Source organism: Trichosurus vulpecula, chromosome 4 (assembly GCF_011100635.1).
Source record: "Trichosurus vulpecula isolate mTriVul1 chromosome 4, mTriVul1.pri, whole genome shotgun sequence".
Classification (NCBI taxonomy): domain Eukaryota; kingdom Metazoa; phylum Chordata; class Mammalia; order Diprotodontia; family Phalangeridae; genus Trichosurus; species Trichosurus vulpecula.
Genome location: NC_050576.1, coordinates 405,395,290 through 405,411,782, shown reverse-complemented (window position 1 = coordinate 405,411,782; position 16,493 = coordinate 405,395,290).

Below are 16,493 nucleotides of genomic sequence, written 5' to 3'. Positions count from 1 at the left end.
GGTACTTATGGTGCATAATTATTAAGGTGTGACAAAAGGATGGAGGATTGCAAAGGCAATCTGTTCTCCAATCTGTGCTGTCTGAGGACCCTCTTAGAGTTTCAGAGTGTTAATTTCCTGAGTATCTCAGGATAAGCAAAACAAGGTTTCTCTGACAAGAAGGCTGGAATAAAAATGTGGTTTTGGTAGATGATTTTTTTTTCCTGATAGAATAAAACTCCTGTGAACCGAGGCGGGTGGTTTGATTAGGTGGAGAAGGAGCCTCTGAACTCCTAACTTCCCAAAACAAGGGTTCTTCTCCTCCTGCCTATGAGGAAAAAGCAAATTGCTCACTTTCTGACAGTGAATTAACCCACTTGAATCTTGATGATTTTTGCTTAGTGAAATGAATAGAGGAAACATATACAATTCAAATGCTTTTTTATTATCTGATTCAATAAAAGTCATTTTTATCATTTTTATTGTTTTATCATTGACAAACTTTTTTTTGAGGGGGGAAGGCAAGGTGGTTGAGGTTAGGTGACTTGCCCAAGGTCACACAGCTAGTAAGTGTGTCAAGTATCTGAGGCTGGATTTGAACTCAGGTCCTCCTGACTCAAGGGCCGGTGCTCTACTCACTGTACCACCTAGTTGCCCCAACAAACACTTTTTATCATTGACAAACAAGTGTAGTTCAATCATGAATGTTGGTTGGTATTTTTGTTTATGTTAACAAATAAGATGAAAATAAAACAATGAAGATGTAAGTTTGAATTTTACTTGTTTATCAATGACGTAAGCAATTTCTTTGCTGAATCATAGTTTTGAATACTGGAATAACTTTTCATAATTCTTTTTATGTGCTATTCATAATGAAACAACTATAGACATGACATACTTTAAAGTTTAATCTACATTTTTAACAATTTCTCTTATCACTTTCTTAAACTTGGAGAAGCCACAAAACAATAAATCAAGCCATGATTTGTAGTGTTTGCTAATTTTTGTGGCATATGTACTCTCACCATGGCTGATTTAAAGGAACCAGTGTGATGTCACTGGACATGTAGCTGGAAAGAGTTGTGCAGTAACACAACATCATATAGTATTTCTGCCATATAGATACAGTATATATAAGGAACCGCAAGAGCATAGATAATAGTAAAATAATTAGGAAATAATGAGTTTTGAACATTTATTACCTTTGCTTTAATATAATTTATTTAATTGTATATTTGTGTACGTTCAGTTGTGCCCAACTCTTTGTGTCCCATTTTGGAGTTTTCTTGGCAAAGATACTGAAGTGATTTGTCATTTCCTCCTCTTGCTCCTGAGTAAATCGAATCAAACATAGTTAAGTGATGTGCCCAGGATCACATAGCTACTAAGTGCCTAAGAACATATTTGAACTCAAGTCTTCCCCAGTCTGGCCCCAGTACTCTATCCACTGAACCATCTCTCTGCCCCAATTGAATATTATACAATTTAATTTTTAATAATAGTTGTCCTTAACAACTAGCTTGCAAAAATTCCTGAAAATTTGACAACCAGCTCTCCCAAACCATTTCTAGCTTACTGCTAGGTGAGGGAAAATGAAGACTTGAGGGTAAGTCTGAGACTGGGCATCTGGGTGACTTAAGGTGGTTCTCTAAACAGAAATAAGGAAGTTAGGAAGGAGAGTAGGTTTGGGGAGAAAATATGTTTCAGACATATTGAGTCTGGGACATCTAGTTCAAAATGTCCAATAGCCGGTTGGTGATGGTCAGAAAAGTGACCACAGCTGATGGTATTGATCTGAGGAATCATCTATATAGAAACAATAATTATATCCACGGGAAATTGACATGAATTATCTGAAGGACTGTTTTTGCACCCATCTAAAAGAACATTTGGCCTCCTTTTTACTGATGTGTTAAATCCAAAACAATTTTTAATCATTAAAAAAATCCAAATCATTGAACTACATAGTTCACCAGCTAAGAAATACTCTCCATTTGATTGTTTTGTTCTCAGCTTGTTGAGAACAAAGATGCTAACCTAGTGAAATTTCACTATAATAAATCTATGTACATTATAAGAAAGTTTTATTTGTATGTGTTAAGGATAGATCTATATTTATATTTTTGGCCCAGACTAGTGATTCCCAGTGTAGAAAATCTCTCCACTGCTTTAATCAGCAACCCGACCATAAGAGTTTTGAGTCAATGAGATTGTAAGTGACTGGCTTATCATAATATAACTGGTATGTGTAAGAGGCAGAACATAAACCCTGGTCTTCCTGACTTCCAATTTGGCCCTCTGTGCAACATGCCTCTATGTCCCTCTCACTCTCATACACATACCCATAAGCTCAGCCACCTCCCACCCACATACACAAATACACATATGTATGCATTTCAAAGAACTTAGCTTTCTTGAAATTGTGGATTGTAAAATGACTAGTAGAAACTTCTGTTACTTTGCTAGCTTTTGACAAGAATTCGTAACTGTGAATGTTATATTCAGGAAAATGAAAAGAACTGATAATGTCGTTTGCTGAAATTACTTCAGGCAGAGAAAAAAGTAAAACTATCATAATGGATGATCCAAAGTACCCATTTTCCCTCTCAGTTTGAAATTTCAGGTTCTGTTACATCACTTTCTGTCTTTAAAGTAACCCATCAACTCAGGACTAAAAAGCTTTGTTTCTTCACCCCCTGTGTGGCTCAGTCCTGTGGTTACCTTGGAGATTATTGCCTATCCTACTCCACACTTTCAGATTTGCAGAAATTAACCAGGGAGCTGAAAACTACAGCTTTCATTCTGAGCTCTGTGAAAGCCTGGAAAGAAGAATGGTGCACTGGTAAAATTGGATTTGGAACCATGAACCCTGAATCCAAATGGGAGCTTTGCCACTTAGTACCTGTGTGTCCTTGGCAAAATGATTTCACTTTCCTGGGTTTCAGCTTCCTTATCCATGACAAGATTGGACTGGATGACCTCTAAGATCCCATCTAGAATTAAATCTGTGATCCCATGAATCAAAAAAGCAGCAGTTGGGAATGTATAACCTCTAGGTTCCTTTCAGTCTCAGACCATTGGTCCATTGGTCCCATCAGTTATTTGTTTAGACCAGCCCTTATCAGACTAGTTTTCAGGTCGGGGGGGGGGGAGCTCATGCTTAGGGGACAGGCAGAGGTTATTAGTTTTCCTACTTGACTTTTCTCTCTTCACAATCTTGATTTTAACCAGTCCAGCTTTATACTGTCACCTACACTCAAATCTTTTGCCTTTTCTCATCATTACTCACCCCTTTCCAAGTCCTACCCCCATTTGTTTTCCACATGCATATAAATAAGAAGCTGAATGTTGCTGGGGAAAGTCATGTAACCACACTAAGTATACTACAAATTTATTTTATTAGTAATCTCAACTGGAGCCAATCTTACTGATTAGGGCAATCTTCCCTGATTGATTCCTTATAACACTCCCCTCTCCTCAGGCCAGTTATGGGAAACTTCCTCCCCACCCCCTTCCCAACAAAGGAAGAACCTTTCTTTACATTTTACTAAAAATACTAAAAATATGTCATTTCAAATCCTTATCCCCCCAAAAAAATCACTCCCCATGCTTTCATCCTTTGTTCCAGTTTCTGAGTAAGATGTAGTCCTTTTTACCAAGGTAAATCCCTCTACTTATGTACTTAATCCAATCTCTTCCAGTTTCTTCAAGTGGTGTGCCTTTCAATCATTTCTTCTCTTTCATCGCTGTTCTCATTATTCATTAGTTTCTCTTGCCCTACAAACATGCTTAAATCTTTATCATGCTTAGAAAACCTGCCCTTGACCCTGTAATACCTTCACACTATTATCCTATATTATCCTCTCTGCAATAGCCAGCGTCCTATTAAAGGCTGGCAGCACATTGTATTCACTTCCTCACTCTACTATTTAATCCTCTGAAATCTGGCTTCTGGTCCTATGAATAAACTGGAACGACTCTTTTCCAAAGGTATTTCTTGTTGTTCAGTTGTTCAATCATGTCCCATTCTATATGACCCCATGGAACTTTGTCCATGGGGTTTTCTTGACAAAAATACTGGAGCCATTTTCTTCTCCTATGTGTCCCTATTTTACAGATGAGAACCTGAGGTAATAGGTGACTTGCCCAGGGTCACAGAGCTAATAAGTGTCTGAGGCCAGATCTGAACTCAGATCTTCCTGACTGCAGACACTGTGTTCTATCTACTTAACCACCTACCTGCCCCCCCAAAAGTACTAATGATCAATATACATTTTTGTGTACATAGATATATACATACAACATACATTTGTACTGAGTTTTATAGCTCTTTCATTTTCGAATATATGCTCCTCTTTCCTGTCCCAGAGATCCATCCCTTATAACAAAGGATAAAAAAGAGGGAAAAAAGTTGGTTAAGCTTTAGCAGCACAACCAAGCCTTACATTATAAGTGGTTTTCTACACTCATTCATTCCCCCGCCTCTACAAAGAAAGAAGAGAGATGTATTTTCACATCTCTCCTTTGGGGGAGAGCTTGATCACTATAATTTCACAATATTCACTTGTTGTTTCCATTGCTGTAGTCATTATGTTTGTTGTTTCCTGATTCTATTTGCTTTGCCTTGCATTGGATCACTGACATAGTCACATACTTCATACTCTTCATATTCTTAGTTTCTTACATTGCAGCTTTATATCAAAATGTGTGCCACAATATATTTAGCCCCACTTTCCTTTTCAGTCCTCATCCTTCTTTTCTGCTCTGAACTGTTTGACACCATTAACCATCCTCTCCTCCTAGATACTCTCTTCTTTCTATATTCGTAATGACATTTCTTTCAAAGAAAGTTTGGAAGAGTGGTAGTGTGGTAGAAAAATTAATTAATTCTGTCTAGGGCATCTTGAGTTTTAGATGCCTATAGGACATCCAGTTTGAGATGTAAACAAAAGCAGTGAGTGATGTGAGCCTGGAGCTCAGCAGAGAGATTTGGTACATGAATTTGGGAATCATCTGCATGAGATAATGATTGAACTAATGGGAAATGATGAAATTACCAAGCAAGACATTATAGAGAGAGAAGAAAAGAGGACCCAGAAATCCCCCAGGAATCCTGAGGAAAGCCTTGGGCTACACACATGGTTATTGATTGTGTGGATGAATCTGGATGAAGATCAAGCAAAGGAGACTGAAACAGAGAAGACAGATAGGAAAGTGGAAAACCAAGAGAAAGTAATGTTATGAAAATGAAGAGAGTAGAGAGAAGAGGCAGTCACCAAACAGTATCATAGCTGCTGCAGAGAAGTCAAGAAACATGATTGAAAAGAGATCATCAGATTTGGTGATTAAGAGATCGTTGTCAAATTTGGAGAAATTGCTTCAATTGAGTGATGAGGTTGAAATCCAGATTGCAGAGGAGTAAGACATCAGAAGGAGTGGAAGGAATGTGTTTAGAAAACTTCTTGTAATTTAGCTCTGACAGGTATTATGGATAAAAGAAAAGACATATCAGGGAGGTGGTAGAGTATAATGATGGGTTTTGTGGGGAGAGGGAGAGGGGAGACTTGAACATGTCTGTAGGAAACAGAGAAGGAGCCAATAAATAGTGAATTTGAAGATTAGAGACAGAGGAGATACTTGATTATTCTCTTTCACTACTTCCCCTCCCCCATATCCAGTCAGTTGCCAAGTCTCATAGACCTCCACTACATCTTCTGTATCCATCCCCTTCTTTCTACTAGCAAAGCCACTACCCAATTCACCCTCCTAATTGTTCTGTCTGTCTCAAGGATCTCCTTCATCCAATCCATCCTTCATTCAGCAGATACCCATAAAGTTCACATCTAACAACATTACTACCTTACTCAGAAACCTTATGTGGCTCCCTTCTGGCTCTAGTATTAAAATCTGAAGTACTTTACCCCTTACTGTAATTCACAGTTTAAATCCAGACTGATTTCACATTACTACTATTCGTGCACTCTATGGCTTCTGAGAGAATTGTGATAGCGTATAACAGAAATGCCTTAGAATGACTGTGGATCATGCATAGACACATGGTAACTAGTTCCAGTTATCTAATCAGGTGTTTTTGATGAATCTTTTTTGCTAGGCTGCATAGCCAGAAGTGTTGATGTCTTCAAAAATGTTCATGTCAGCTTAGGCCTCCTCTATGCTTCATTCATGTCCAAAGGTATAAAAGCAACTTCTATCTGCCTATTTTCTCAACATCACATCATAGAGAAACACCAATGTTATACATTATTATTAGAGGGACTACTCATGAGCATTTAAGAAGGGCAGCAGAAGTTACCAATGTTCTTTTAATTGCTAAACCCAATGGCCTTTACTCAGTCTTCGTCTTTTTGATCTCCCTCCTGCTTTAGCTACCAGAGATTTGGATTCTCTACTGATACCACTCTACTGATACTCCCTCCTTCAGTTTCTAAACACTGCTCTATCGAGGTTCACCCCTTGTCTGCCTTTATCTCAAATTCCCTTGAGGGTTATCATTCACCTCTCTTCTCTTAAAGGAGGGTGTCTGTCCTGGGCCACATTTCTTATTTTTCTATACACCCTACCCAGCCCAATTTGTACCCTAAACTTGTCCCATATTGCCAACTCCCTATAGAACATTTATAACACATAAAAGATTAGTAGCTAAATGAATAAATGAATGACAAAATGAGGCAAAAATTGCTGTAGCATTAAGGGGACCCTAAACATTTTCATGCTATGGACCCCTTTGGCAGTCTGACAAAGCCTACTGACTCCTCAGAATGTTTTTAAATGCATACTTAGGATTGCAAAGGAAGCCAATTATATGGAAATACACTTTCTTTCCCTCTCTCTTTCTCTGTCTCTCTCTCATGCTCTCTCTCATCTCCCTCTGTCTCAGGCTTTCAATATATACGTGTGTGTGTGTGTGTGTGTGTGTGTGTGTGTGTGTGTGTATGTATTTAAAGTTCATAGATCTCAGGTTAAGAATCTCTGTTTAGAACACTGAAGTAGCCTATAAAGATTTCATGGTGAAAGTAGGACTTTAAAGAACATTAGGATATGGACAAGTAGAGAGAAAAGAGGAGGGCATTATATGTTTGGCAAACGCTGTAGAAAAAGGTGAGAAAATGATAAAATGCATACAGCATTCTAAAAATAATAAACATATGCTTTAACTCTTGTGAAGTATTTGAGTAGAAAACTAGTGGAAGAAAAAAGGTTGAGTCCATAGTATGGGGATAATTGAATGACAGAACTTTATCCTATAGCAATGGGGAGCCATCAAAGGATTTTGAGAAGAGTATTTTGTGGAGGGAAGATCAAAAACTCCAGTACATGCTTTAGCCCCTAATTACCCCACACCAGTGGAGACTATCAAGAATGAGGTGCCCCCCACACAAGTGATAATGATTTGTTTTATAGCAGCTTCCTGCTGCATTTATAAGCCCTAGTAATGAGTTTGTACACTCCGCGTGTCCCCAAGATGGAACAGTAAATTGCCTTCAATTTACAAATGCCACTCACTCTTTATACATTGTGACTTCTTGGCTCAGGAAAGTTTACAAGAATTTGTAAGCAGAAGTCCAAATTTGTTACTGGAAATCACACAACCCTTACAAAGAATATCTGAGTGAATTAAGTGTAAATGAATTAGAATCTGGCAGAAGTAATTTTCCTTAAGTATGCCAGTTTAAACGTTAAATGAAATGTATCCTTGGAATATAATTTAGGAGAAATATTGAAGGCATTTTTGCAGGACCCCAAATTCCTCTGTTTTTGCCAAAGTTAAACAGAACTAATTAGAACCTTATTTTTTGACTGTGATTAACATTATCACATACTACTAGGGGTGCCCTTAAATTGCTTAGGAAATTATTTTAAGAATGACATAAAAATAAAGCAGTAACTGAAACAAGGAATGCTTTTTTTTCTCTCTCTCTTTTAAAAACCCAGCCAGCCAAATCAGAGAAACCATATGTTAAACGCAAGGAAAACCTCTAGAAGGGCCGTTTGTTAGGGCTTCGATCCTTGAGTACTATGAAGAGTGAATATGAATTGTTTTTGTTTTGGTTTTGCTTGTGCTCCTGGTTAGAAGTTCCACTGGAATCCTGCTGTACTTAGCAAATATTAGTCAACTGGGAAGCTGTGCATGTTCAGACCAACAGAATTGTATATACTTCTTTGGTCTGGGATTAATGCCCTGCTTATTTCATTGCATGCTTTAGACTGAACTGGAAGCTGGAACTGACATCCCACTGGATTCCTGGGATTAGAGCCATGCAGCTATTGTTTGTCTCTGAACTTGTATCTTGTTCAGTACAGAGGCTAAGTCCTATTCCTAGTTCTGGGGTAAAGCCCTAGGTGCAGTCTCCCTGCTCAGTCTTCCCTGGAACCATGACCCTGAATTGGGAAATGAACAATACAACTGTCACTTGGCACAGATTCCTGCCTTCTGTACAAATCCTCTATGTGTTTGGAACCATTTCTTGCCCTAAACAAGCCTCATCCCCAGAGTCCATTGACCTCTCTGTCTCCCTGTGTTGACCCAAGCTAGTCATTTCCTCAAATTTTCTAATTAGGACACAATCTGGTGTGTTTTGACTTACCATGGAATATGGGATTTTTAGTTGGGACTTGAAGGAAGCCAGTAGTCATATTGTAAGCCATATAATAAGAGATTGAGAAGTGAGTGAGAAGAAAGGTGAAGGCAATTATTGAAAATAGCTATTTCTAGGAGTTGAGTCACAAAAAGCAGAAGAGATATAGTATGAGAACAGGGATGGAAGGTTCAAGTGAGGGTTTTTGGAGGTTGGGAAAAAATAGTCTTGGGAATTTATAGGGTGGGAGACAAAGTATGCACTCTATAGACATTCTGATGCAATTATTTGGCTAATGACCTCAATATAAGGCATTGCAAAAATCTTTGGGTATTTTTTAGATCTCTTGATCTGACTTCTTCCTCCTGATTATATTCCAGTGAGAAATGAGATATGATGTTATAAGGGGAGAAGTCTTAGGTATTCTTGAGCTGAGATTAACATGTGGCCTGTAAAAACGGGCCTTGGTTCTTTCTTCAGAATTTGTTTCTTCATTGCCACCATTCTTCAGTGGGTAATTAATCATGGGGCATGACTTCCTTATAAATTTAAGGATAGCAGAATGCTAGTTAGGGCTGCTATTGCTAATATAGTACCCCAAGAATTTTATATATACATATATATGTATATGTATATGTATACTCACCTAGTGTACATGCAAACTATTAGACCTATGTCACATTAACTCCATGTTACAGATGAAGAAATCAAGGTTCAGGACAGGTTAAATGTCCATTGTCAAACATTGAGTTAAGTGTCAGTGGAAGGATTTGATGCTTGGTGTCTCCTGGCTTCAAATCCAATTACTTTGTCTAGCACATTACACTGCCTTCATTATATATTTTGTCATAATTTGCATGTTAAATGTATAAGCTCAAGTATTATTAATCAAAATATATTGATTATTTTCACTCATGTTCATTATTTTCATTCATGTTGAGCAGGAAGTTCATTTTCTTTCTTGTTACACTAAGAAAGACAGATGTGTTTACGGATATTATCATTTCTGAATTAACAGATTAAAGAGTAGTTATTCCTAAGGGTTATAGTGACACAGTGCTATGTTTCTCCAAAATCAAAATGTTTATAGTGAAAAATAATTACTTTAGGGATTTACTTACTGTCTTTTTTTCCCTAAGGTTATGCTGTTTCCAAGGAGCTTCAGGTAATCTAGATAAAGAGTACAAATTATAGATTTTCACAATGTTTTTTTTTCCTAAAAATGTTTACTAGAACACTAGTGAAAAAAGAAACTAGGTGTAATAAATAAGCAGAAAATTTTGAAAATATTACAATAATCAGTCTTGACCTGCCTTAGGAGAGGAAAAGGGGAGGAAGAAAGTATTATATTATGCTTATCATGGTTAATTTTAATACTGATTAAAAATTAAACTTAAATTATAATTTAAAATGAATATGTACACCCCCACCCCCAAAACACCATGGCCATCAACTGAAAATGATTAGTGATTGGTTAAAAGGAATTGGTGGGGGCAAGGAGGAGAGCGGGAGAGTAGCAGGTCTCAAGAGATTTTGTAACAAGGTGAGAGAAGGAGAATGACTACATGAACTTAAGACATTCATTCTTCCTCATTTCAAATTCAGTTTTAGCCTGAAGGTAGAAATATACAATGCTCTGACAAGGTTCTGCTACTCAACATTTTTTTTTTTTGCTTTGCACGCCAATGGGGAAAATATTTAATAAGGGTAGAAATAAACTGAAATAACTTCTAATTTAGTAAATAATTAGTAAATAATAAAAATAGTCTTCTATATTCCTAGAGTAAATGACTGCTGTTAGTCTACATTTGAAAATCCACACCTGCAAAGGGTAGAGGGGGATAGTAAAAAAGCATTGATCATGACCATTGTGCAAACAAATTTGAATTATAGAAGTAAAATGACTCAACTATTCATATTCTTTGAGAGTAATCCCACTACCAAACACCTTAAAGAAGTCAAAGACAGTAAAAACAAATTCAACAAAAATGCAAATATTTATAGCAAAAGACTTTTTGGTAGAAAGAACTGAAAAACAATGTGAATGTCCATCAACTGGGAAAAAGTGGAAAATGGTATATGAATTTCTAAAAACTTCCTTTATTGACATGGTTCTCTCCCTGTCCCTCCCATAAGTCCTACCTGAAAATTCAATCTCTCTCTCTCTCTCTCTCTCTCTCTCTCTCTCTCTCTCCCTGTGTATGTGTGTGTGTATAGGGACAGCTAGATGGCACAGTGGGTAGAATGCATGCCTTGGAGTCAGGAAGACCTGAGTTGAAATCTGGCCTCAGACACTTACTTGCTGTGTGACTCTCAGCAAGTCACTTACCCCCATTTGCCTTGGTTTCCTCATCTGTAAAATAAGCTAGAGAAGGAATTGGCAAACCATTCCAGTATTTTTGCCAAGAAAACCCCAAAATAGGGTCACAGAGAGTCAGATATGACTGAAATTACTCAACAACGGTATGCATACAAGCACATATATATGTATGGATGCACATAAGCATTCATATATATGCAAAAGTACATATAAATATGCATATACATATAGGAATGATGTTCTTTATCTTTTCAGTAATAATCCGTAGGCTTCCACTTTGACGTAGGATGGCACATGGCATTTTCTTAAATGGACTTTTTAAATAATTTCTTTTTATATCATTGCTATATATCTATCTATATTTTTCTTTCCATAATAGTATCATCCAATTTTAAGCTTAAGCTGTAAGGAATCTTAGATAAAATCTAGATCCTTTTACAAAAGAGGAAACTAAAACCCAGAAAATAGAAGAGACTGTTGGCAGGGTTACTTCAAATTCAAACCTATGTCCTCTGAATCCAAATTCTTTCTTTTTTCACTACATTATCACTGTTCTAGAAAAATGGTGTTTATATGAACTGATTTTTTCTAAGTTAAATCCAATTTTACTTGTTCGAGATGAGTAAATTAATTAATAACCATTTTAAGATTACCTACTCTGCTAACAATTATTCTAGACATTAAATATCTTTCTTGTTAATATTTCCATGTAGTAAAAAATCATGTGTAAAGTAGGAGTCAATAGGTCATGAGTGATGTTCTTTTCCTAGGAGGAAAACTTAAGAAATTTTTAGACTATAGGCCTTGTGATACACGCCTTAGCGGGTATGGAATATTTGATTTAATTTATTATTGTCAGCTATATTCTGCATAAAGTGTATTGATTGACAGATAAGCCACTTTTCTTGAAGCTGTTACAACAATAATGTTTAATAAGTAATTATACCCAGTTATACCAAAAAATTTTGCCTATCACAGGCAAACAGTATCACGGCCCTTCTACTATTAAGCAAAAATAATCTGTATTTGTATGTTATAAATATTTACAAAAACCTTTTCTCATACATAACACTCCTATCTAGGAAATACCATCCTGATTTTACAAATTTAAAAAAAAAAACACCTCAAGTCTTAGAAAATTGATTCCAAGGTCACATAATGGTTAGTATGTGTCAAAGCTAGCATATGAATCTAAGTCTTTTTTTTCTTTTCACTGAAGCATATTAGCTCTCATAAACTACCAGTAAATCTAGTCCAAATATTACTTTTTTGGATGAACATGTAATCATATGTATAACCTTGAGAAGAACACAGAGTCTCACAGGTCTAAGCCTTATTTTCCCTAGTAAAATGACACATTCTATACTGTAAGGTCCCTTTGGCCTTTGACAACCTGCATACTAAGGTCCCACCTTCTGATGTCATTCTATGAATTCTATAAATCATCAACATGGGACAAAGAAGGTGGGGAAAATTACTACATAATAATTTTACACCAATGACTCTCCATGTGATAAAGCCTTTTGCCTACTTTTTTTTGAGGACCCAACAGGGAGTCTCTGATGGGTCAATGAATACTAAACATGTCCTTACACAAATAATAAAAAGAGTCACAGAAATCCCAAACTAGACACTATTAAATATATCATGACAGTCATAGTTTAACAGGAATAGCAATTTCTCTGCTCTTTGGAAACTGACTTCATTGGAGGAGAAAAAAGCTAGACATTGCTTTTTCACTTGGGGAGGAAAGAGGAAAAGTGGAATGCATAAGTATAAAAACACCTTCTGCCCTGAAGATTTTGAAGTTCTTTAGTAAAGGAGGTATGTTTTGACTACCCTGTCACATTCTTGGGCCAATGGACCTGACTACATACCACACAATTGCAAATTAGGACCAGGGCTGAATTTGATGAATGATAATGCTGTCCTTATCAGTGTCTGGAATAACTGTGCTGACAAATTAAGGTGTTTCTGATTTCCATCTCCTTCTGTATATCCCTGCAATATATCCCATTTCACTTTATCTCTGATATCTCCTTTCCAGCATCCTGTGGTTTGAACTTGAGCACTAATCTTCTTATCTGTTAAGCCAAAAGCACAATAGGAGGGATCACTAACATGCAGAAGCAAAGAAGAAGAATAAAACTTATCTTCATAGGCTAGACTGAGGGGCCAAATTTAACAATGTAGAATTCAATTAGAAGCAACTAGTTGTGGATAGAATGCTAAGCCTGGAGTCAGGATTACCTGAGTTAAAATTCTACCTCAGGCACTCACTAGCAGTGTGACCCTGAGTGAGTCAATTTTTGCCTCAGTTTCCTCAACTGTAAAATGAGGATAATAATAACACTTATCTCACAGGATTGTTGTGAGGAATGAATGAGATAATATTTATAAAAACTGCTTAAAACAGTGTTTGGCACATATTAGGCACTATATAAATGCTTTCCCCTTCATTTCCTTTGTCCAATTCAACAACGTTTATTGATCACTGTGATTTGTTACCTACTACCTAGATGACATCAGGTTAATAACTTCACTCTTTGAACTCAGTTTCCTCATCTCTAAAATGAATGAATTCTATTGGGTGACCTCTACAAATCCATCCAATTCTAAATTTGCAATACTGTGAACTACCATGTGAACTACCATATTTTGAACTACCACTCTCCTAAGAGCTGAGGGGAATATGATCTATTGAAAAATAGTTCCTGCCTTCAAAGGGGTCTTTTAGTCCTTTCAGTCTATTACTAGAGAGATGACATGTATGCAAATCACTAAGAGGTTGGAATGTGGTAACTGCCAGGTGTCTTGGTATGTCCATAATTTAATAGGAGCAAATGCAAAGTCATATGCTTGGGTTCAAATATAAACCTACAAAAGTGTAGGGTAGAACCTAGCTTCGAAGTAACTTGGGTGAAGAAAGAGCTGGGGGTTTTAGTCAAGTCATCAGGGATTTATGAAACACCTGCTATGTGTCAGACTAAGTACTAGGAATACAAAAAAGGCAAATCATGGTCCCTGATCCCAAGGAGTTCACAATCTAATAGGGAAGACAACATGCAAACAACTATGTAAAAACAAGCTATAGACAAGATAAATCGCATATAATAAACAGAGGGGAGGAACTAACATTAAGGGGGACTGAGGAAGGCTTCCTATAGGAGGTGAGATTTTAGTTGGAACTTGGAGGAAGCCAGGGAAGCCAGGAGATGAAGAGGGAGAGCATTCCAGGAATGGGGTTCAGTTCATGAAAATGCCCAAAATCAAGAGATTGGAGTGTCTTGTTTGAAGAACAGAAAGGAAGACAATATGTCTACAGCAAACATAGAATCAACACGATATATCATTGTTTTGGTTCACTCAATAGGATTTGGCAGTATTCTATGGCTGCATTTTTTTTTAAAAAGCACAGTTTGATAACGTGAAAGTAGTTTCCAGGATAAAAGAGATAATGGCACATCGCATTTGGCAGTTAACTGGATCATATCTGGAATATTGTATTTGATGATGGATACTAAATTTTGAGCAGAACATTTACAGAACCAATAACATCCAAAATAAAGGACATCGGGGTGATGAGGGGACTTAAAATTATGTCTGATGAGAGATATTTGAGAGAACCGAGTTGTTTAGCTCTCCAAAAAGGAAGATTTGTGGGGAATTGGAAGTACTTCACATGATAGCTACTGTTGAAGATTCAAAAAGTTGTCACAAAGGAGAGGAAACAGATTTATTTCATACAACTCCAGAAGGTAGATCAAGATTATACAAGGAAGAATGGACTATAAATTGGAGCTGTCCGAAAATTCAATGGACTGCCTTGAGAGATGGTGAATGCTCCATCACTGAAAGTGGTTGCACACAATCTGGAATGATCACCTGTTAAGTATATTGTATATTTCCACATAATGGCATCGGCAGTTGAATGAGAAAACTTTTCCTTGTTTGCTTGAAAGTTAGCTTTTGTGTAGTTTGTTCTGAAAAGAAACAAAAAAAGAAAAAAATATATCAAAATTTATAGTCAGTTTTTTAAAGGACTTTAAGGATTTTAAATTCTAGAGAGAAATAACACTGAGAGTTTGAACTTGTAAAAAGGTCAAGTAAAAAAAAAAGAAATGAAGATTGCTTCTCATTTGTCCTAAACAAATTTCCTAGACCTCAAAGGAAATCTAAGTTCAGGGTCATGCTAAGGAAAAGCACTAGTGCATCCACTTTAAATAACATTTTTCCCTTCAACTTCATTATTTTATCATAATCATAAATACTTTAGTGTCTTTATTCTCCTCTCAAAGTACAGGAATTTCCTTATGTTGAATGTTGTGCTTTATTCCTTTGAAAAACTCATCAGTCAAAATCACTTATGAGCACTCTTTTTATTCCCACCTACTCATTCCTCTTTTATTTTCTATCTGGAACTTCTGCTTAATTATCAAACCTACTTTAAATATCAGAATTTACTATCTAGATAAATTCTGCCTCTCCATATCATTAGCCATGGCAGGTGATCAAGTAGAACTTATCTACCTCTCTCTCAAGATTTGAATCCAGGTCTTCTAATACCCAATTTAGCACTCTCTACAGTGTAACATACTATCATCCAACATGGCTAACATACTATCACCCAAATGCTGTACAACTCACCTACTTTAAACCTTCATGCCATACATATACACACATATATGAGATTACAGTATGGTGTAGTAGATAAAATGATAACTTTGGACAGGAGTAGTTGGTTAAGTCCAGTCTTTGACACATAATAGCTTGTGATCATGATCAAGTGATAGGCAGCTGATCTGTATTAGTGGACAAAGCTATATATTCGGATTTCCCTATGCCAATGAATCACAGGTCTGTATATGCTCAAATAAACAAAAAAATATTCATATGTGCATAGGCATATGCAGATCATATGTATGCACAATATATGTATATCTGCCCACCCATCATCCCTAATCCATTTATGTATTGTTGGACCAATCAATAGTTTTTTGTTAGATTTTTTAATAATAAATTGACCAGCTATGTATATAAAACCTAAATATTTTGACCATAGTATAGTCAGTAAAGCTTTTTTATTGATGTTAATAGCTAGCTGACAGTTACCCTATTGTCCACCTGGTAAATTATAGGAAAATTATCTATTAATTCCAAAAAAAAATAGTTGAAGCCCTGACCACATAAGCATATTGTTTAAGTTTCAATCCAATTAAAGTCTGGTAGGGGGCAGTATAATGGAGAGTGCTAAAGAATACTGTACTAGGAATCAAGTGTATTGCATTCTAGTAATATTAGCTACCCATGCCACTTAACCTCATCTGAGAAACTGCCTTTATAATCTTGAGATCCATCCTAGGCCTAAAATTCAAACATGCCAGGAGTCACTTGCCATGGTATATATGTCTTTATTAAGTATTTAAATACAGTAAATTTCAGCATGACAGAGTTGATAGTTAAACTGACCTTGGAATCAGAAAATCAAGTTAACAAGATTAATGGTGTTTTCTATGTGAGAGTAAGACCTGGGTCCAAATCTTATTTTTGACATACTGCCTATATAACCCTGAGGAATTCTGAAGCACAGGTACTTC